Source organism: Panulirus ornatus, chromosome 52 (genome assembly GCF_036320965.1).
Source record: "Panulirus ornatus isolate Po-2019 chromosome 52, ASM3632096v1, whole genome shotgun sequence".
NCBI classification, from domain to species: Eukaryota; Metazoa; Arthropoda; class Malacostraca; order Decapoda; family Palinuridae; genus Panulirus; species Panulirus ornatus.
The window spans coordinates 17,488,559-17,511,917 of record NC_092275.1 but is presented as its reverse complement, the minus strand read 5'-3'; the positions used below and the strand labels follow the sequence as shown (position 1 = coordinate 17,511,917).

General features: G+C 41.5%; 1 protein-coding gene across 1 annotated transcript in view; it reads left to right on the top strand.

Annotated features, from left to right (window-relative positions):
• The first annotated feature begins 2,583 nt into the window (after positions 1 to 2,583).
• Positions 2,584 to 23,359, top strand: part of LOC139765122 (uncharacterized) — an 804,219-nt gene continuing 783,443 nt past the window's right edge. The window contains exon 1 of the mRNA XM_071692312.1: positions 2,584 to 2,918. The gene's annotated coding sequence lies outside the window, so the exon portion shown is untranslated. The remainder of the gene's footprint in view (positions 2,919 to 23,359) is intronic.

Genomic DNA, 23,359 nt, shown 5'->3' with positions numbered 1-23,359 from the left:
GAAACCGAGATGGTCAGTGACAGAAGGAACACAGCACGTCTGAATATTCGAACTGCTTAGGCGAGACTTCGAACCCCGGGAGTCTGACCCCGAGCCACGAGAGCTTAAAATCTCCACAGAGTCCTCAAAGGCTGCGGGATTGATGTAGACTACGATGGGACAGTGGATCTTATATGAAACCCACGTCACCTGATGTATATATGTACACACAAGTGAGAAAAGACATTTATGAGCGAGAGACTTTATTCAAATGACGACGCTTCGAACCGTGGACCTTTATCGAACCAGTAGGAGAAGAATCCAGAACACTAGATCATATGTGGCTGGGTGTTGAGGTGGGGAGGCTGTAGAGGAATGGTGAGGAAGGATAAGGACTGGGGCGCTGAGTAGTCAAGTGCGAATGTCATGGAGAGCAGTGAGGTAGGGAGAGAGAAAGAGAGCTAGGGGAATAGCAGTCAGAGAAGGAGGGAAGGTCAATGAGGGTCTATGGAGAGAATGATGGGTGTGTAGAAAAAAAATGTTAGAAGAGGTGCGAGAGAGAGAGAGAGAGAGAGAGAGAGAGAGAGAGAGAGAGAGAGAGAGAGAGATGGAAGGACTTGAAGGAAGAGAGGAGGAAGAAAGAATGGAAAGAAGAGAAAGAAAAAAGTTAGTGAGGTCGGAAAAATGGGGATTTGTGTTTGTTAATTGTATTGTTCGTCTGCTTTTACTGAACAAACCATCAGCTCACTTTCAACACAAAGCATTATAAAGAAACATACAGATAATAATCATGTGATCAGCCCCAGTGAATGCACATATTAGTATAAGATAAATCTGTGTTATTAAAGTAGGTAAATTAAACCTGAGGATAAGAATATGTTCAAGTAATGCACAAGGTAAGAAGGAGTCGTTTAATCATACGGCATCTTCAGTGGCTAACGATCAGCGATTACCTCGTTCGCACAATCCGTCTCAAGTCTGAACAAGATGATTGCTTATATCCGGTAGACGACGACTGACTAGCTAGCTAGCTGTCTCGCCTCACCTTTCGTTGCCTTGGTAACTCCTTATTCCTCCTCCCCACACCCGACACATGATCACCCATAAGTTCCTCGACTGGATTCAGATCACGTCCTTTCCTGGGCTGGTGAGTGAATGACCATCGCTCTATGGGTCTTGCCTGATGCCTCCTCAGAACCACCCTTTCATTACCCTGCCTCGTGTGGTGCTGGGCTCCTGTCCTGCTAGCACGAGCTTGGCTGCGTCAGGAGGGAGGGAGAGGCATGGCTCGTGTGGAGAGACAACGAGACATCTTCCATAATCAGGATATCATATCTCGACTGTCCGCTCGAACGTCTGTTCGTACCAGTTCACTCGGTCCATTATGGCCTGTATCTAACCCCAGAATGTCTTGGTCACTCGCCCAAGGCGACTCGATCTCTGTATGGTCATGTGTACAGGGAGGTGTCTAGTGTTCCTTGTCCTCTAACGTTGTTTTGCCCCCGCTCCTACGTATGTAAAGCTCATTTCCTCGATGATTATTACTAGATTACAGCACTCGAGTTCAAGTGTTGAAACTTGTGAGAGCAAAGCGTAAAACGAGCATTTGAATCGGTCAATTTCTTCCCTTTGCCGCTGGACAATAAGAGCGAACGAGCAGTTGAAGGTCTTCAGTCATCTGCATTGCTGACATCAGTGGCCTTTCACGAACTGCCTCACTTATGGCTGCTTCCTCAATGGTGAGTCTTATTCGCCCACTGCGTGAGTGAGGCGTCCACTGACCCCCGTCTGCCTGCCATGTGTTTCCCCACTGGTAAACATAGGAACGAGAGCGATGCCTATCTCTCGTTTGCTGTCTCGGCCACTGTTTTTCCCTAGACTCAAAAATCCCAGTTATATTTCCTCCATATCAGGGAAGTTGTCACGCCTCGCTGTCATTTCTATATGGATGACTAAAAATTCTACGTCATTTATGAAAATATGAATTTCTATGAAAGATTTAGTCAAGTACATGAAATATCATTTCGGTATCGTAAAAAAAAAAAAAATGTTTTATCAACAATGGTATTCCCTATATACGTAGCAATTATTACAAGTTTATTTTCGCTTAACAAGCTGAAGCAAGGGTTGCTGTATATAGCGGGGAGTGTATTACAGTCAAGTGATATGCAGTGACCCCTGATGATTCGTTCTGTTTTATAGATTGGGTAGAAAAGAAAACAGTTTGGACATTAAAAACTGAGATGCAATAAGCGTTAATACTAATGGAACGGAGAGTTTCACCTGTGGGTGATCATTGTGAGTAGTTCTGTTAAAAATCTCAAAGATCGCGCTGCAGGCGGTGTTCAGTGCAGCTCGAGACTGCTTCGGTCGAGCTGGTGTGAAACCTTTGTCTATTTTGATCAATTAACTTGATAAAACCATATAGTCTTTCTTGCTGGTGGTAGAAGACATATGTAGTTGTTTTATCTTAAAGGTATTGTGATGATGAAACTCTAGATTCGGCCGTGTTGAGTAGTTTCATTGTATACCGAAACGAAGCATCGCTTCGGATATGTTGGCGGGTCGAGTCGACTTTGGAACCTCGTGTTACCTCGTGGGGCAGCCGACTCACTTCTCGCGCGTGGACGACACCGCACGGTAGTCTCCGTTTATATTCTGTTTACGTCGCGGGAAGACGCATCTTGGGAGACCTGTGGCCCGTTGCGCCGAAGCCTTGGGAAGACTCGCACAGCTGGCTCAACCATAAGAACTCGATTCGGCGCTGACGAAGGTGTACGCGATCTACTAAGTTCCCTTCCATGAGGACGACGGATCTGCGGTGGATTGCGCTCCGAGGCAAAGGCTACGTCATCGCCATGGGGAAACGGGAGGAAGAGAGTCGTAGAGAGGGAGGAAGCGAGTCGTAGAGAACAAGCCATCAACAGCTGAGTCCCGTAGTACGTAGTCACTGTAGTCAGTAGAAACAGCGCATGTGAGCGAATTGAACAGACGAGTTGCGCCACGTAATGCATCGGAAGACAGTCCGCGCAGTGGACAACAGTTCTTCCTTCCCTCCCGTTTGAAATGGCTGTCAAGATCAAATTACTTTGCCCCTTCATTGGTGGCTGATTGATCTGGTACAGTTTAATCTCGTACCCAACTATAAGCGTAGAGTATTTTTTTTTTTTTTTTTTGTCTTAGTTGTTTGTAGACGCTGGTTCCATGTAGTGAGTTGTATTAGTCTTATTTGAGTAGCTTTGTGTATTGGATTCTCCAATGCAGTTGACGCCAGCAAGATCCTTCGTCTCTTAATTGTCTGTAGTTTGTTGGAATTTTTCCATGTATATTGCTTTACATTTGTTCATGTTTTTGTATGATTTTTCCCTTGTCAAAATGATTTATCTTGGTAAGTGTTTTCTTTTTTTTTAAAGGTATGTCGTACATTATCCTTTATCTAAAGTTTGTGATATCCACAAGTATAGATAAGTTTATGGTTAAAACCAGTTATTTGATAAGTTACATTTGTAGGAAGAATTAGCTTGAGGGCCAAATCTTGTATTCCTTTGATTACATTGGAGAATTCCTTTGTTTTTGTATTAATTACTTTAATGTTTGCTGCTAATCAGACTATTAAGAAGTGCATACCTTGATGCGAACACGAAAAATCTGAATTACATTTTATTGGCACTTTGTGATCTTTTCGATTTATAACTTAGGTTGAAATCAAAATTTCCATCCCAGTTTTTCCTTGTATCGTAAAGAAATTAAATTAATTCCGTTCATCAGTAAAGATAATTGTATTACCGTTTCGGAAACATAGTGAATTTCATGCTAGGTTTGGTTTAGTTGAAAGCGCATTTTCCGATGGTTTTTTAAAGGTCTTTTGAACGATTCTGGCCTTCATTTACATCACAAACAAGTGACCGCAAACAGGAGAATATGCGAAACTGTCATTTACCTCAATCTATGTTTTTCTAAGGATTTTATATAGTTATCTAGAGTAACAATTTCCAACACTCCTGCGAACGAGGGAAAGATAATTTGGGTCGTAACTCGTTGCTCTTTTATTCAAACCCTTCTTGAATATTGGAGTGTAACATTTATCTTCTTCTAGATCTTGGGACATTATCCCCTCGGATGATAATTACCTGAATGAATTTCTCACACCAGAGAAGCAATCGTATTGTTACTCTCAAAAGACCCACGTAACGGGTCATTTGGTAAAGGTTACTGGGATATGTTTTCCGGGGATAAATCAACTGTCTCGACCATACTATTTAAGTGTATATTGACTTTGTCTTGACTGAAAGATAAAGTTGTGGCCCTGGTGGGTTCAAGGTGTTATTTCAGTGTATATTGACTTTGTCTTGACTGAAAGATAAAGTTGTGGCCCTGGTGGGTTTAAGGTGTCATTAGCTGTATGTAATGACCTGAAAGCTTTCTCCGTTTCTATGTATATATCAACTTTCTCTTGACTGAATGACCAAGTTGTGGTCCTAGTGTGTTTAAGGAATTTGCTGTATGTAATTACCTGAAACTATCTTCTTTATTAACGCTACTGTATCACTTTATTATCGCCAGTAAAACTCCAGATTACATAGATTACGAGACCAATAAATATTTTTTTTTCTCCATCATTCATTTTCACTTTATAGGTCAGTTTCATTATTTCTTGGTACGAGTTTCATAATTTCTCTCTAATTCTTATTGACATCCGCCATTCTTTCTCAAGATTGCCTCAAGCGTGAACGTTTTTCATTTTGCCAGGAATTCTTGTGATATTTCCCATTCACACGAAATGGATTTCTTTGATCAAATTTACGTATTTCTTTTTTTGTGTGTCCGCCTTTTTCGACTCCTGGAATTTGGGTTCATATATTAGCCGACCTGTGTTCATGTCACGAAGGCAGAATTCAGAGAAGTGCTTGAGTAAAGTAGAATTGGTGTTGCTGTCTGCTCGCTTCAGCAAAACTGAAGTGGCAATTTGGTTGTTGAATTTGAATACGAAACTGTTCGTCACCATAGACAACTCGTTAGATACTTTGATTTCCAATTATCAACGAGTTTTCTTTAAGATAATCCTGGTTTAAATCTGTCTTTAGAGAGAGCTCAATACTCTTTAGAGGGATTAAAAGCTCTGTGTAATAGATAATTGACGTGGGGATTCGTTGCAGTAATACTCATGCTTATGATATATTAGTAACGAGAAAACTAGTAACGAAAAACGGTTTGTTCTAATAGCAGCTGCTGCTGGTGCTGCTGCTACGTAGAGCAATGCTATACAATTCGAAAATATGGCAAGGTATCTATCTGGCTGTGTCGAGTAGGTAGGTTGGGTGGTGAGTGTCGAGTGGGTGGCGGGGCCGCATCGCAGAAGCAATGAAAATATCATAAAATTTGTCCCTGTTAAGTACTTCACCAGACAACTGCTAAAGCAGGACGGGAGACCCTCGTTGCTATTTAACACTTGCACCAAGACATCAATATCTTCTGTAACTGTTAGGTTTCCTGTTCTGAATTACAGGTTGAGACACGGGTATTTCTTTCGCATTTGCGCTAATGTCTGTCTGGTTCAAAAATACTTTAGCATTTGCGCTAATGTCTGTCTGGTTCACACTCGGTCAGTATTCATTCCTATGCTACCCTTTATCTTTAATACTTTATGCTGTACCCCAGCGACGAGTTAAACTTGCTGAGAGGTTATTTGCTAGAGTCTGTGTACCTGTACGAGACCTTGATACCAACAGCACTTCATCTACTCAAAAAAAGCCTCCGTATCTGGAGAGATGGCATGACCTACACCAGCTGTGGGAGTCTTCTCATTTGCAGTATATTGTGCACACGTTGTTATGTGCGATCATCGCGTGCTACACTGTAGCGACCTGTGAGCGTTCTCCTCGTTTCCACCTCACTCCCTCCCTCCCTCTCCTCTGTAACATTCTCCCTCACTCCCTCCTCTCTGTAACATTCTCCCTCACTCCCTCCTCTCTGTAACATTCTCCCTCACTCCCTCCTCTCTGTAACATTCTCCCTCACTCCCTCCTCTCTGTAACATTCTCCCTCACTCCCTCCCTCCCTCTCCGTCACATTTCTCCCTTGTGTATGCCCCATTTTGCCAACAGTTTTAGATATGGATCTGTGTGTCTTTTCTTATTTTCTGGCGTTACGTAAGTAACTGGTTAAGTGGATTGTAAACTAAGGTCGGTGGTAACGTGTGAAAGAACTTTCAAAATTGTGTATCTGAATCTCTTGACTTTGTTTTTACACACACGCACATAATTGTGTGTGTGTGTGTGTGTATGAGGAAAATATTTTCTCGCTAGTTACACAGTCTAACAGAGATCCTTGCATTCAAAGTCCAGCTTATTTCTATTTCTCGCTGGTATTTCCCTCGACTTTGCCATTTTCTGTGAGAAGTCTGTTGCTCAACCCCTCGACTCTTTTAGTGGAACTGACAGCAGTTTAACCACTTGGAAACTCTGTATCACTGAAACGGCTCTGGTCTACCTAGGGATATTGTTCAAGCCACGAAGCTTCTCTTTTCATGGTGCAGCGAACCAAGTTGCTGCTCCTGTACTTCTCCTGGTTGATGTTTTTAAGTGCTGCTGTAGGTAGTGGATTCGTGGATGTAAGGGAGTAATGGTTCATCACTACCCAAAGATACGTCTGCTTTTGAATCTCTGGATTGTTCGTCCAAAGGTTTCACGAGCTATTACATTTTATTACTTGTGTACATCTTTATCCACCTCGAAACTCCAGACTCCTCGTATACTGTACGTAGATGCCTAACTACCCACAGCCTCAGAGACCCAAGGTCATAATCGTGGTCACAGTTTCAAGCTATTTTCTCTTTAGGAGGAACATCAAAGAAATGGTTGTGCTGTGGAGAAGGTTTATGACCGGCACTAGGCTACCCAATGTGTGTTTCCGCAAAATACCTTCTCTGCTGCTTGCTCGATGTATATAGTGTCATTCAAATGATCCGGGGTTCGATGTCACGGTATGTGGTGGTTAATGGTGATATATAGATATATATAACCTTTATTACCATGTAAACAGAGTTCTGTGAAGTATTAAGACTGTATGAATGTCGAGGCACCAGCTCCATTGAGCACCTACGACCGTATTGAAATGAGTGAAAATATAATTAACAGATCTAGTTGCGTTTCGGCAACTTGCTATGAATAATTCTGCATAATCTGGGGATCTCGTCACCTGGGGAGGTTGTGACTGACCTTTGTAGGTTGTTAGAGGTGGAAGGGGGGAATGGTGGTAGTGGTAAGGCAAGAGGGCTGTTGTACAATGACGCGAATGTTGTGATACTGGTGAGGGAAGGTGATGTGACGTGGGGTAGCTAATGGAAGATTTAGGTGTAGTGACGGAGTGGTGATAGGAATTTCCGGGAGGTTGTGGTGAGGAAGGATGGTTCTATGGTGTGGTAAAATGTGGGAGTAATGATGAGCAAGGATTGTGGTAGTGGTGGTAGTAACTGTACCAGCGAAGATGGTGGTGAAAATGGAAGGCAGATGGCGTGGGCGATTTGGAGGTGGTGGTTGTACTGAAAAAAATGAATGACTGCTTCAGACACGTGAGGAATATTGGCTGTGGTCCACCGCTGAGGGAGGAGGTTGGAGGAGGAGGAGCAGGAGGAGGAGGATGGTTCTGGGGAAGCCACCACACCCGTAACTGCAAAAGCCACTGGAGGCAAGAGGAACCTAACCTTCAAGTGGCTGGAGTTCGAACATTCTTCAGTTCCTCGTTCTTCCTCTCTCGTCCATCAGTCTCCTTTATCCTTATTCTCCTCTTATCCTGCTTTTATCATCGTTACTACTATTCTCTCTGTTTTAGCTTAGTCCCGCGTCGTACTCCCTCATTATGGAACCTCATAATGAGTGGTCATCATGCTTGCCAGGTATACTTCTGCATCCTTGTCTTCCATTCCAGACCTTCGCCTTGTTCCTTAATGTTCTTGCTTTATTCTGGATCATTTCATTCTCTTCATCCCTTTTTCACTTCACAATCTGGTCCTTCATGAAGGCTCTTCACACAAGTCCCTTTCATCTCTCCTCCTTACCATCACTGTTTGCCATTTTGACCCACGATATAGTCACTGTGTGCCTACGAACTGCTTCTTTTCTCACCCAGGATCAACACATATCTCGCTGCGCCACATTAATCTTAAACACATGTCGTCCAGGATCTGCGAGAGGTAGGGGGGAAAAAAAAAAAAAACCTTTGGATTATGTCACTGTGTAAACATCCCGGCAGCAGAAATATCAGGGAAGAAATATTTCGTGTGAAATGAGGCAACTATATGGTGACCATCTGGCCACTATAATGCCTCAATGGTTGTATCTCGTCTATACAGTAAAAAGTCCTATTCATTTTCGTGTCTTCTTCGCGTCTATGTAATAGTTCTCGTATCTACTTAACGTCTGTGTAGTGGTGTTCTTCAAATAGTATCCAGCTTTTATTCTCATGTCTCCCCTGTGTCTGGTGTAGTGTTTATAAGTGGTTCATCTTTCTACACTTTGGTCTCTCTCCAGTGTGAGCTTTGGAAAACGCTACACCCTCGTATATCACCTAGCAATCATGGCCCCACACTCGTAGGCAAGCTTTCGCGTTCTTTCGAAACTAAAATGATTTTTCTCTCCTTATTTCTTCCTCTCATTAACCCTCTTCGTTCCAATTACGCTCCTTGGTGTCGTCTTTTGTCAGTGACTGGACCGTCCAGTGTAAAAAGAAAGAAGTTACTCATTACGCTGAGTCTGTCATGCAATCCACTAAAGACTTTGTGTTGATGCCCCTCTCTGCATGTAAGCAACAGAACGGAGACATGGTACAGTATGTCTCTTGGTAGCCCTCTTGAACTAAGAGTAAATAATTATCAAATTTACACTGAAAGACACCAAATACCTTTCTCTTTTTTTTTTTAGATTACCTTACATTTACTCCACAAAGACAGACAATATCACCACCACACTTCATGGCCTGTGGTGGTGACATTGGACCCATGATTGATTTTCTTCGTGTCTGAAAGATCACGTAGGAACGTAGCAAGTGTGAGAGACACGCGAGCTGGTGCTAATCAGGAGTACGATTCTCAACACTTCGACAGTTTGTCTTCCTCAGGTGAATACATTCCTCCACCTCGCGAGGAAAAGACAAACGGTCGAAAACGTTAGGAATTAAATACTGGTTAGCGGCTCTGTGTCTTTGCTGACTCGCCATGAAGATGGGCGAGATTGGCTTCCCTGGTCGCGAGAGATCTGTCGAGGGTCGGTCAAGGGTCACAAGGCACTGGATAAGAAGTAAGCTGGTCCAGTCTCTACCAATTTCTCGCTATATTTGCTGGCCTGATTTATCAGATGGGGAAATATATATACACTATTCGCCATTTCCCGCGTTGGCGAGGTAGCGTTAAGAACAGAGGACTGAGCCTTAGAGGGAATATCCTCACTTGGCCCCCTTCTCTGTTACTTCTTTTGGAAAACTGAAAATGGAAGGGGAGGATTTCCAGCCCCCCGCCCCGCTCCCTCTCCTTTTAGTCGCCTTCTACGACACGCAGGGAATACGTGGGAAGTATTCTTTCTCCCTTATCCCCAGGGATAATATATATATATATATATATATATATATATATATATATATATATATATATATATATATTCCCAAACACGAAGAGCAAAGTTAAGGATGGTACCACTGCAGCTGTTAACACTCTAACAAACACGCTAAATGGAGAGAAATTGGTAGGTAAGGTCAGTTGTGGTAATATTAAGGTTGCAGGGCAAAACACACACACACACATACGGAAACACTTGTATCCCTTAACGCTCTGGTGGCCGTGGTGAGAACCCATCCCTGGACCCCTCCTTGTATCGGTCTACTGGGGCCAATACAGGGCCATGTTAGTGTCATTAGGTGTGTCCTCCGGAACGACAACGTATTGCCCGCTCCTCAAGTGGCTCAAGAACCGACACCAAGACGAATGAGTCACTCTGCAGGAGGTCGCTTCCCCGCGACCTGAACTGCTACAGTAATTTGTAACCAAGTGAGGCGAAGATTGGCTAAATTAAGACACACACACAGTCACACACAAACACACACGCACGCACACATACACACACGCACACCCACCCATATATATAACATGTATATATCGCATATTAGTATCCTCCGATAACCAGGACTCGAACCCAGGACCTTTTGCATTGTGTTTGGGAACGCGAAAGGTCTTGGGTTCGAATCCTGGCTGTTGGAAGGTATCGTGTGTAATATGAAAGTGCGCGTTTATGTGCATTATGTTCGTGCGTATGAGTGTGTGTGTGTGTGTGTGTGTGTGTGTGTGTGTGTGTGTGTGTGTGTGTGTGTTTCATATTCGCCATTTCCCGCGTTAGCGAGGTAGCGTTAGAATGAAGTGAAAGCAGACTTGGGGTAAAGCAACCATCGACACGAAGTCAGAATAAGTCGTGTGGGATGGAGGGGAGGGACACGGTCTGTGAAATAGTTTATTCCGTCTTCCCAAGACGATGCTGACAAGAGCCATATTGAATTGCCTCGTATCGTTAGTACGGCGGGCGGTCCAGTAATGCACCGTACGCTCGCTGTGGAAAACATGTAACCTCATTTGGCCGACGTTGGGTTGACCTGAGAAACTGTAGTTAGTCCTTGGCGACTGGAAAACACCAGAGGTAAGGAGTCATGTTGGACCCCAAGTGTTTCCTTAAAGGCAAGTTAAGTGCCTGTGTGTGGAAGGGGACTGGCTCGGGTGGGTTGGGAGCCTGGCCTCTCTCCAAATGAGTTACGAAGACGTGGCAAGGGAGAGGAAAAGGAGGAACGCGATGATGAATGTTGAAAGGGAGTTGGGAGAGAAAGAGGAAATTTTAAAGAGGGTTGAGAGAAGAGGGTCATTGTGTTCATGTGGTGGAGGGAATTGATGAAGAAAAGACCCCTCGTATACCATGGTTCGAGGACCGAGACAAACGCTAAGACCTCGTAGACCTACGTAGGAAATCATATCTGAGGAGAGACAGCAAATGATTTTAACATAGAGAGAGAGAGCGAGCCGCAGTCACCTCCGGAGCAGAGACATGTATAACGTTCAACTGTCGAGTTTATGGAGTCTGCCAGGTGGCTACAGATCAGGAACTGTGATGCCTTGTGTTGTCGCTGTAATATACGTAAAATGAGGGAAAAAAAAAAGTTGAAAGAGGAAAAAAAAAAAGCAAGACGTCTGTTTGTACCGCGAGAATATGTTGCATGTTGGTACGTATCTAAACATTATAGAAAGCACCGCAATCTTTTTCCAGGCTACGTCCATACCGTTTTCTTTAACGATCTAATCCTAGATTTGCCTCTCGAGAGTAGTGCAATGACCACTGAATTTGGCACGTCTAAAGGCTAGTTTTTTAGTGGAAATTTCTAGATATCGTATGACGCATTTCAGGTTTGTGGAATTCAGTCAAATCTATCTTTTTTCGTATATGATTTGCAAGATAATTCCTTTCTAAGTTTGAAAGAAAATCGAGGAACTTGACTCAAATATAGACATACTCATAGTCAGATTTAAGGGTTTATGATCTAGGTAATGTTAGGATTTACCAGACGTGTATGACTTTCATACTATTCGCCATATACCGCATTAGCGAGGTAGCGTTAACAACAGAGAACTGGGCCTTTGAGGGAATATCCTCACCTGGCCCCCTTCTGTTCCTTCTTTTGGAAAATTATTAAAGGAAAAAAAAATGAGAGGGGAGGATTTCCAGGCACCCGCTCCCTTACCTTTTAGTCGCCTTCTACGACACGCAGGGAATACGTGGGAAGTATTATTTTTCCCCTATCCCCAGGGATATATATATATATATATATATATATATATATATATATATATATATATATATATATATATATATATATATATGTGTGTGTGTGTGTTTTGTGCATGTCTGTCCTTGCCTGCTTGTTCGTTTACCTGCATCCTTCCGCTTGAGCGTTTCTGACCAGCCAGTTTTTCCTGAAAGGCAATCTTTCCTCCTCACTGATTGCTCCTCCCAATCTTGGACTAGTCTTCAGATATCCCTTTTGCCTAGAGACTAGATTGTCGTACAGTCATGTGTCCTATTACGTCCGCAGATGCGTTTTGTGAGAAATCCGCTCCCGGGTTCAGTAGTCTGAGTCGCTTCGAAACGCCCTCTCGAAGCAGAATCATTCGAGACTGCTTGAGGATTGTCGTATATCCGGACGCTTTTAAGGTCGAGTTTTCCCCTGACGCTTTGTGTTGATTTCCACCCGGGCTGATGAAGCCACAGGGTTGGCCGCTCTGCAACGCTCTTAATTGAAAACAAAACAGGTGAAGTGAAGCGAATCTTGTTTACCCTCTCAAAAAAAAAAACTGCACAAGATCGCCTCTCTCTTTTTGTACTTATTTTGAGGCATTGCTTTTGAAATTTAGGACTGTACTTTTTTGTGTGTGTGTTGAGCCACTTCGTTTGTAGGGGGAAAATTCTTAGTCTACTAGATATGCAAATTGACTTTTGACATCCACGAAAGACTACAGTCACTCCTTGTCATTTATTCATAGGGTACGGAGCGTGACGCTGGAAATATAATTCCACATAAGAATCCTTGATGCATATTCTATATTAGAGATATTCTATATTATATTCATTCTGATGAAACTACTGTTTTTCTTTTCCACAGTAAAATCATTTTTCTTTGTATCGTTTCTCGTATATTTTCCAGCGAGTCGTGTCGGCATTAAGGACCTTCCTATTTCTGGATCTATTCCCTCCCACAAAATGTGTGTTCAGTGTGGAGGTATGCATTTGATTTCGCCTCGTGGAACTAGGGATGAAGTTTTTGATAGTTAGATATACGAATATAGATAGGCACATACATAGACTGACAGACATAGACAGAGAAAGACAGACACAGAGAGAGATAGAGACACGCACACACAGAGATACATACATACATACGTAACTATTTAGACTCGACTGAAGCAAATGTTTAGTAAATGGTAATCCCCGCTCGATTAGCGGTTGTTGCTAATACCTCTCAGGCTGAAAGAGCGAGAGGCTTGTTTAGCAGCAATTCATTTCCATGCGTTCTTTAATACACCCGTATTGTCCTCTGGCCGAAGAACACATTTCCAATTATATTCCGTTTTAATACTATCGGAAAATCTGGGTCATTAATACATTTTTTCTTTGTCTTTTTAGGCATACGCATTGTTTGTGTTGAAGACTCTTAACGTAACCATTCGTTTAATGGCTTGAATCTACGCATATAAATCATTAGCAAATATATGGTAGAAAATGCTCCTTGATATTTTTAATGCTTCAAATATAACGAACCTTTGTTATCGCTTTTAGAAAAGTGATTAAATCTCTCGTATACTTTTATTTCATTTTACATCTATAGTTTCACGAATGCGCTTAAATGAGATTTTTATTTTAGATCGTAAAGGTTCGTATTCCTTCATTTTCTAACGGGAGCTTTTATTAAATTTACTGGCAGTGTAGATGAGAGGTGATCAGGGATTCCTACAGTGTTGGAACTCCTTTACGAAGTGACTTAATCCTATCGCGAAATGTAGTCTACTAAATGCCAGTGTAAAAGATAGGTTTCAATTGCCCAAGTGTGGACGGAAAGGAGTACAACCCTGTAAAAGAACTTCTCTCTCCAAAAGAGGTCTTATCATTTTCTTTGCTCCCGCGAGGAGTTCATATCTATGAACGTTTGAGAGGCTAGATAATTGGAGTACTTGGGGTTCAATCCTAGTGCTCATGACCCTCTTACCTTCCTTTCATCTCCTTCCCTTCTCCTGATGGCTATACTCTCAAGAGAACCCTCGGTGAAAACCCTCCAAAATGAACCTTCCCAACAAATTCCCTCCAAAAAAAAAAAACCCTCCATCAAACCTCTGCAAATTATTGAACCCCCATTCCTACAGTCATCACTCATGGCAGATGGTCATCCCTTTTACCTCTAGCCACCCGGAGCCATAGGAGGTCACATGTATCCAACATCTCCAATAAACTTTTCAAAAAAGTTTAACATGCTGACAGACGCAAGTGTCAATTTACGTGAATTGTCTCGAATGTTCCATAATCATACTTGATGAACGAAAAAAATGGTAGCCCCGATTTAAAATAAATATTTCCTTTGAAATATTTTACTAAGTTCTTATTATCACTTGATCTTTCTAATTTTCGCTTCGTCAAAATACCAAAACCCTGAACCTAGACGCAGTGGTGTGGACCCTTGTCACACAGTTCCCAGAATTGATAACGGAAAGAACTGGACAATTATTTAACTTTTACGATACCTGGCTGAAAATCTAGGCTAGAATTACATTTAAAGTATTTCATGTTGCTGGTCATTAGCATGTCTTTTTTTTGTGTCTATCATTCATGAGTAATACACGAGTGAGAGTAACTGTATAAAAAAGGACACTCGGACGGGAAGGGGATAAAAATGAACTTAACGAGGCCAATTATATGTATATTTTTTTTTCTTGTTGGTGGGGATTATTAGCTCGCTAGATATTTCGGTCTCATTCGAAGGACTTTGCTGGACAAGGGACGCAATTCTGATCTTTACATATTCTCCAGCTTCGTCTCTCGGTTTTCAAACTCTATATTCACTTGGTGGGTCTAGAAAGCCTGTCTCTTCCCTCCCTTACCCTGGTCAGCCATCACTTGCCAGCCCAGAGATGTAAGACGGTGCCAGTGAGGGAGATACAAATGTTTAGATAAGAGGGAGGGAAAAAAAAAAGAAAACGGAAGATAAAAACATGAAAACGCCGGTGATAAGATAACGAAGGATATAAAATGAGAGGGATAGAGTGAGCAAGGGACTCTAGCAATAGTGGGAATAGAAAAATGAATATACGAAATGTTGAGAATAATGAAAGTATGATAATCATGATAAGAGGGAGGGGAAAAAAAGAAAACGGAAGATAAAAACATGAAAACGCGGGTGATAAGATAACGAAGGATATAAAATAAGGGATAGAGTGAGCAAGGGACTCTAGCAATAGTGGGAATAGAGAAATGAATGTACGAAATGTTGAGAATAATGAAAGTATGATAATCATGCTCAACCGGTATTAAGCTCTTGGCATAAGTTTAGCTAAAAGGAAAAAATTTCAGAGCCTGGAAAAACTAAGGGATATTGCACTGATAAATTCACATGGGAACTACTAAAAAGTAAACAGGAAATTAAGAGCTGCCGCTTAGGTTAAGACCCTGAGAGAGAAAAATTTTTTCTTTTTATCTAGGTCGAATGAAGGTGACGAAATCGGGTGTGAAATGAAATGGTGAGAATGGTCGTACTGGAGAACAAAACGAGTCTTGAAACTGTACAAGACAACAGATTTTCACGTGCCAAAGACAGACAGACACACACACACACACACACACACGCTAGACGGATACAGACCCACCGCCCCACATCATACAACGCGACACCGACCAGAGTCGACGAATCTCGAGACGATACTAAAAGCAAAATTCCTCTCGAATCACCAACCCATATAGCTTTTTTTTCCTTTAGCGTCCTTACACTAAAGCAGTTTGATTTCCTCGTATACACGTACGAATTTAACCTACATGTCGCATATATTGGCTGAATGTAAATTAATTTTACAATGAATTAATGAAAAAGGATTGGCTATGTAGAACACCGTTGCCAGAGGTCTCGTTTGACACCTGAACTATATGATACAACGAGATGATGACTTCGAGATAATGACCTGTCGATGGCAACACTCGAAGCTGTTGTTGTTTTGAGATTCAACCTCCCTTCACCTCGGGAGGTGCGTGCCCTGTGCTCTAGGGCGCCCCTCCGGTGGTAGAGGGACCTAAGCACTAGGGCCTAGGGAGGCGGTCGGGATCGTTATCCCACTGGGCTCCGATGAGAGCCAGGCTCCCTCTTGAAGACTAAAAGAGGCGAAGAAGAAGAAAGTCTTTTTTTTCAGATGTTTGGGAGCAATTCCTATCATACCAGGCCTTCGTCTTCCTGACCAACGTAAGATTATGAGGATATATTCCTCGCCGACGAGAGACTCATGAGCCTTAATAGTAAGTCATAATGAGTACTCAGGTCTGCCATGAGGTGTATCTGGAATGTTCAAATGGGTCATGATGACATACCCGACTCTGGGTTCGTTTGGCCTGAGGAATGTGTGTGGCCATAAAGATTACCATGGACTGTTGGCGAGTGAGATTGATTAGTTGGGACGTTTCATAAATCCCGAGACTATTCATGATTAATCATGATCAAGATGGTCTCCTAGATGCGTTCGTTCATGGGTCAGGGAGTAAGAGCCTGTGAGTCCTTTGAGTCTGGACTCTGTGCTTCATAGTGAGTACCTGACACTGTTTCATTACTCTGTGAGATTGTTCATAGATCGTACATCTGCTGATGATGTTCAATTGTTATTGGCTTCCAATATGACTCTGGTCTTACTAAAGGGTAAATATTACTAATTTCTTTTTTCTTCGACCCCTTTTTTTTTCCCTTGACCTCAGTCATGCCTGACCCTGGTAGTGGGGTCGTGATAACATCGTGGTAGAAATTGTGGATACATCAGCTCAGGGCCAATAAGTAGATGATATAAAGCCATTTTCCTTCATAGTAGAGTAATAATGGTTATTGTTCAAAGTTTTGAAGTCGTATGGTGTTTGCCTAAAGACAGTCTTCGGAATACCATTATATATATATATATATATATATATCGTACAAACCTCCAACAGCCAGGATCGAGCCCGGGACCCCTGTGCAAGAGACGGGAACGCTAACCGCTAGGCTATGGGCCTTGCTAATAGGAAATAACTATTCGAATACTATGTACTGTGTAGACCCCGGGTTCGATCCTGGCTGTTGGAGGTTTGTATGTTCTATAAAGGTGCGCGTTTCTATGCACTGTTCGTATATATATATATATATCTTTCCTTTTTCTTTCATACTATTCGCCATTTCCCGCTCAGCGAGGTAGCGTTAAGAATAGAGGACTGGGCCTCTGAGGAAACATCCTCACCTGGCCCCCTTCTCTGTTCCTTTTGGAAAATTTAAAAAAAAAGAGAGGAGAGGATTTCCAGCCCCCCGCTCCCTCCCCTTTTAGTCGCCTTCTACGACACGCAGGGAATACGTGGGAAGTATTCTTAATCCCCTATATATATATATATATATATATATATATATATATATATATATATATATATATATTCCAATACCTCGTATACATTATTTCCAGTCTTTCAAAAAAAAAAAACCTGGAAACAATTCTATCCATAAAAGGTCAAATGTCACGGTTGGGTAGCGCCTGGAAACGAAGGTCAAAGTTCAAGGTTGACATCTCGTCACCACAGAGGGGCCGTGGAGGTCATACTCAAGCGTACAGTGTGGGGCACAAAGTTCACAGTTACCACCTCATAGCAGACGACAATCTAACATTTTTTTTTTTTTCCAGGAATAACTCGCCTCTTGCCTGCTCCATTAGTGTGTCCTTGTGTATCCTGTGATAAACATCCTGTTTTACCGAGTACAGAGCAGGCTACACAATACATGGCCGAGGGATATGTATACAAATAAGATCTGAATATTCCATCGCAGAAACGAGTGTCTAGTGTTATTAAAGGCCGCTCGATACCCGGGGACTTGTTGAAATGGAAAAGAGATAAATATACTCTGATTTAGTCTGGTTGGGGGAGGCCCCGAGTGCATAATTGTACCTTGTTTGTGGATATTCGTTTTACGTGCCTGGTGGTGGTGGCCTATGATCGTTGTGGTGGATGAGGGATAATGCTGGTTGTGGGGGAAGGGAGCAGAGGGTGGTAGCGGTGGTGAGGCAGGGTGGTAGTGGCGCGCGCGTGTGTGTGTCTATGTTGAGATGGTGATAATGGGTGAGGAGAGATGATTGGTACGGTGGAGAGACTGTGGCAGCAATTGTGAGGAAGGATTGTGGAAATGATGAGAGACTATGGTGGAAATGATGAGGGGAATGTAGATGGTGGAAATGATGAGGAGAGATGAGAGTAATGGTGAGGGAGGATTGTGGTAATGGTGAAGAGCATTTTGTGGCCAGGATTAGTGATAGTGAGGGAGGATTGTGGTAATGGTGAGGAGGAGGAGTGGTGGGCATGACGAGCACCGATGGTGGAAATTGTGACATATTGATGATGGTGAGGCCCAAGAGTGGCAGTGATCAGGGAGGACTCTGGTAATACCAGTTGGTAATTGTCGTAATACCGACGAGGACCACTAACTGCGCCGTGGTAGGACAGTGATAATAGAGAGAGAGGCCCCACACAGGTGCACATCATTAACAACAGTGGAGGCGCTGAAACCTTACTCCCCAAAGATCATGATCAAGTCCTCCATCTTCCATCCTGATCCCTCATTGAGCTCCTTCATCCTAGTGATTCGTCGTGGATTTCTCAGACTAATTGTGCTAATCACTCCTCCTCGTCTCTCATCCTGGCCCTTGGCACGCTTATTCCTTGTCTTTCATCCTGGCTTTTCTCTTTGGACTCGTCATTCGTTTCTTACCCACTTATATCTATGAGAGTTGATAGTTATTACCAATGTAAGCATCGCTTCAATAACTCTCATCCACAGAAACCTAAGCAATATGTTGTCTAGTATCTCGAATCTTAAACATCGCGAGGACTGGAAGCATTAACATGGGCCTAACAGGGAGAGGTTGTCTATAAAACAAACTGCATGAAACTCGACACTTATCCAGCGGTGTTGATCCATCTTGCAGTAAAGCGCTTGATGGTTGGATCCAAGTGTTTTCGTGCAGTAATTCCAACCCCTCTCGCTTCCTCCAAACCTTCGTTCTGTGCTTCAATTGGTGTGTAGTGTTAGCTTTTTATTCTCCTTTATTTAGCCTGAATCGTCTGTCCGCCAGGACTTCTAGTTGTGGTGTGTGTGTGTGTGTCTCATCATGTACACAAGGCCTGTCAGCGAGTCTACAGTTACGTGAATCAGATGATGATACTGATGAAATCACGTTCGTTACTTCTATCTATAAATGGAAGGCCATTCCAGTTGTAAAGATGTATTTATTTATTTATTTTGCTTTGTCGCTGTCTCCCACGTTAGCGAGGTAGCGCAAGGAAACAGACGAAATAACGTTATCAAAAGATGTATTATTCACTAAAAGTTAAACTCTTATGAAAAAATAAGTCTGTATTACTTAATATAAAAGATCATTGAAATTGTCAAATATGTCCAACACTGTAGAGCATCAACGTAACATTTCTGCTTTATTAGGCCTTGCGAAAGATCCCTCAAAAGAGTTACGAGACTGAATCGGGGTTTCGCTAAATCATTTTATAATTCAGTCCTTAAAAGGATTTCAACCACGTCATACGTCAATGAAATATGATATCTCTCTCTCAGGCTTTAAAAGACTTTTGGGGGAAAAAAACCGAATGAAAAGATTGTATAACCAAAATGAGATTTGACTTTTCATTTAATATTTCAATTCTCGATAGGACAACTGCGATGAAAAAAATGATTGGCAGGCAAGATAATGATAGCCAAGGATTAGTTATGCAATATAATTATTTCAAAGGAATATTCCGAGGGTAAAACACAAAAATATCTGCAAGTCTTAAGAACAAAAGACATAGTGTGTCTAAAGTCAACATAAACACACTCAAAAATAAAGTCCACAATATTTTGAGCAAATGCCTTGTTTACGACGCATATCATTATTGATTATATCTTCAACCGATTCCTTTTCTGTCTCCATGTAACATTATTCTTTATAGAGAATTGACTGAAAGTCAGTCATCTAGACCCAAAGGACTGCTGTATGATTTCGTACACTACTCGAACACAACATACGTTAGTCTACTACACAGGATTCCTTAAGATATCAGAATCATAAGATCAAAGTGTCTTCTGCAGACCCTAAGAGGACAGTATTGGGTCATGGAATTTATAATGAGTTCCCAAACTCGGGACATAGGAGAGTGACGTAATCCTGTTCCAGTATTGAGGTAGGAATATTTACGCTTTCATTTACGTTAAGTACATAGCGCCAGCATGAAGACTATGATAGTCTGTATCTAAGAAGATTCTCATTTTCTTCAGATGACACTTTGAAAATATGGGACACAAATCTAATTTCAACATAATGTTCATTTCAACTAACCTCATCACCATCGAAAACCACCACCATTACGTCTGTATTCAAGTCTGCATCACCATTTTATAATCTCGTATTAATACACAGTGGCGGAAAGTGTTTGAGAAAATTAATATAATAGACATACTTGTATATATGCATATTAGCGTGAATACATACAGGCGATTCAGTGACTTTTGATGGCTTGTGCAGTGTTGTAACCTGTTAAACAATCGAGTAAATGGAATTTCTAGCCAATCCATTATCTAGATCCAATAACAGGTAATTGTGTGCATATATATATATATATATATATATATATATATATATATATATATATATATATATATATATTGCAACAATCACCACTGGAAAGAGAAAATATAAACGGTGAGTACTACCGTTTATTACATCCTCTTCACAGTGAAGGGAAGATTCTGCGTGTATATATATATATATATATTTCTTTCATATTATTCGCCATTTTCCGCGATAGCGAGGTAGCGTTAAGAACAGAGGACTGGGCCTTTGAGGGAATATCCTCACCTGGCACCCTTCTCTGTTCCCTCTTTTTGGAAAATTTAAAAAAAAAAGCGAGAGGGGAGGATTTCCAGCCGCCCGCTCCCTTCCCTTTTAGTCGCCTTCTACGACACGCAGGGAATGCTTGGGAAGTATTCTTTCTCCCCTATCCCCAGGGATATATATATATATATATATATATATATATATATATATATATATATATATATATATATATATATATATATATATATAAAATATGTAGAACCATTGACTGAGCCTTGGGTATTGTAGACGTAAACTATAACGTGTTTTGGTAGGTTTACTTTGGCATGTTGGCATGTTTGATATATAGATGTAGACTGTTTGGTAGGTTTACTTTGGCATGTTTGATATGTATGTAGACTGATGGGTGTCAGTCACGTGTTTATGAGATTAATCTGTAACATTTCAGAATGGCACGTGTGCTCGGTATAATTGGCCTTGTGCTGTCAGTTATCAAGCCCTTCATCTCCATTAAATGTTCTTGCATTACATTATAGTCTTGGTTCAGCATGATTGTTGACACACGCACTGTTGATCAAAACCTATGGTGATGCAATGTTAAACCTGCGTCTCCTAGCACACATCCCTGGTCATAGCTGTTCTTTAAGATCTTCTCTACTATATTTTTCCGTTTTCTCTTTTTGAAGGAGGTGTAACTTTTCTCTTTCCTTCATCTTCCTCCCATTCATTTGAGGTTTTTCTAGTTCCTTAACAGTACATTTTTCTCTCCTTTTCTTTGTCTCTTCCGTGTCATCACCCATCAAAACCCGTCTCCTTCCTCTTCGTTTTCTCTCTCTCTCTCTCTCTCTCTCTCTCTCTCTCTCTCTCTCTCTCTCTCTCTCTCTCTCTCTCGTGACACTGGGTGGGAGTTGCTTCCTAACTCCACTTCAGGCACTCGCTATCTTACCCAGAAGGTAAGTGGCTCGTCCAAGTCAAACATGACTCTCTTCCAGAGACAAAATCTCTCTTTTTCATGGTTGGTTTTGGCTGCACTCATCCTCTCTGTTCAGCTCCCAGAAGATTAGATTATCCGTTTCCCATTGCGAGTATCTAATGTAATATAGCACAGCGAAGTACAAACATTATGAAGTAATGTGATGATACGTTAGTTCGGTCAGTGTTGGAGGAGAGGGCTCATCGTTAACGTCGCATCGTACAGCTCTCTCAGTGAGACTTTGCACAAACAGCTTGTGTCATCGTTTTCCCTCGTCTAGTCTAATAACATTTCGGATAGTGGGAAAAAAATATATACATTCGGGTTAAAACCACAGGGGAACGGAAGATGTCGAAGGATCGTGAAATTTCGCGGATTTCGTAAACCCACAAATGTCTGTGAATATGTTTACTATTACTTTACTCATCATGATGAAGTAAAATGTTCTGGTTTGTCATCCATGTTTTTAAACGCATTTCGCATTTGTCGTCCAGAATTCAATGATGAGAACTCTGTTATATCTATGACTTGCGTTTATGAATTACAGTATCCCAAACATTTTCTTGATTCAGCTTATAATCTTGCTAGGAAGTCTTTTTACAATGTTCACACTAAAGAACCATTTGTGAAAAATTTGAGTATATCCTATTGTGGGAACTTCCTTAATATTCCCGTTATGTCTGAGAACTTTTGATATTAATCTAGTCTTCAGCGATGATAATACGATTAGGGAAAACCTTTTCTGAAATTCTGTAACTTTTCTGACGGCTTGTGTGTACAATATCCCCTGTAAAGAGTGGGATCCGTTTTCTATTGTTCAGACAAGTATGGTTCTTGATGTTAGGGTTAAACAACACAGAAATAGTTTTATGGATGGTCAAGAATCTATAGCAAAATTTTCTTCACTTTAAAAAACTTTGGTCATCAAGTTGAGCGGAGCAATGCCAAGGTTATCACAAACTCTGTAACTGATAGAAATATTGTTGAATTGTCTCATCATAGTAGAGTTATTCATATGAATCAGAAAGTTGGTTTATATAAATTAGATAACTTTATAAGTGGAAAAACTTGTATGTGTGTTTCCCAGAACATAGGTTAACCCGAGTTTGTATCATTAAAAGAGGTGAGGTCGTTGAAGTTGACCTGTACCCTTATCCCTTCACCTATTTCGTAATTCATTTGTCGGCCGCGTCCAGTGGCTGCTGGTATATCATATTTTACGTCTCACTATCTGTGCTCAGTCCTGAAAATGTAATTACACGAAAGCGCTCGACACTTCGTATTTTCAGTTTCCTTGTGGTTTTACTTCGATAATAACACTTTCTACTTTTACTTTCATAGTTGGATTCTAACTTCATAATTCGAACAACTCGCCAAAGATTTTGTACAGCCATCATAGAAAACATCTGAATGTATTTTGCAAAGATGCTTTTCATGGTTCATTTGAGAAACATATATGCAGCAAGAGCTGCTCCTTACCTATGCAAATATTGACTCGTAACCCAACAGTTCGCCAAGACTTCAACATGACTTCCCCGAGGAAAAATATAATACAGGACCTAACCACGAGGATTGTGGACCACGTCCTGAACTTAAGAAGAAAAAAAAATTACAGGCTTGAATCCCTACTAAGACGAGGACCCCTGGATTCTGACCCTTGCACGAAGAATGGTCTGCACAGCGGTATCTAAAAGCAGGTCTCGAAATCTGTCGTAACAACCAGACCATTGAACAATATATGCAAAAACAGA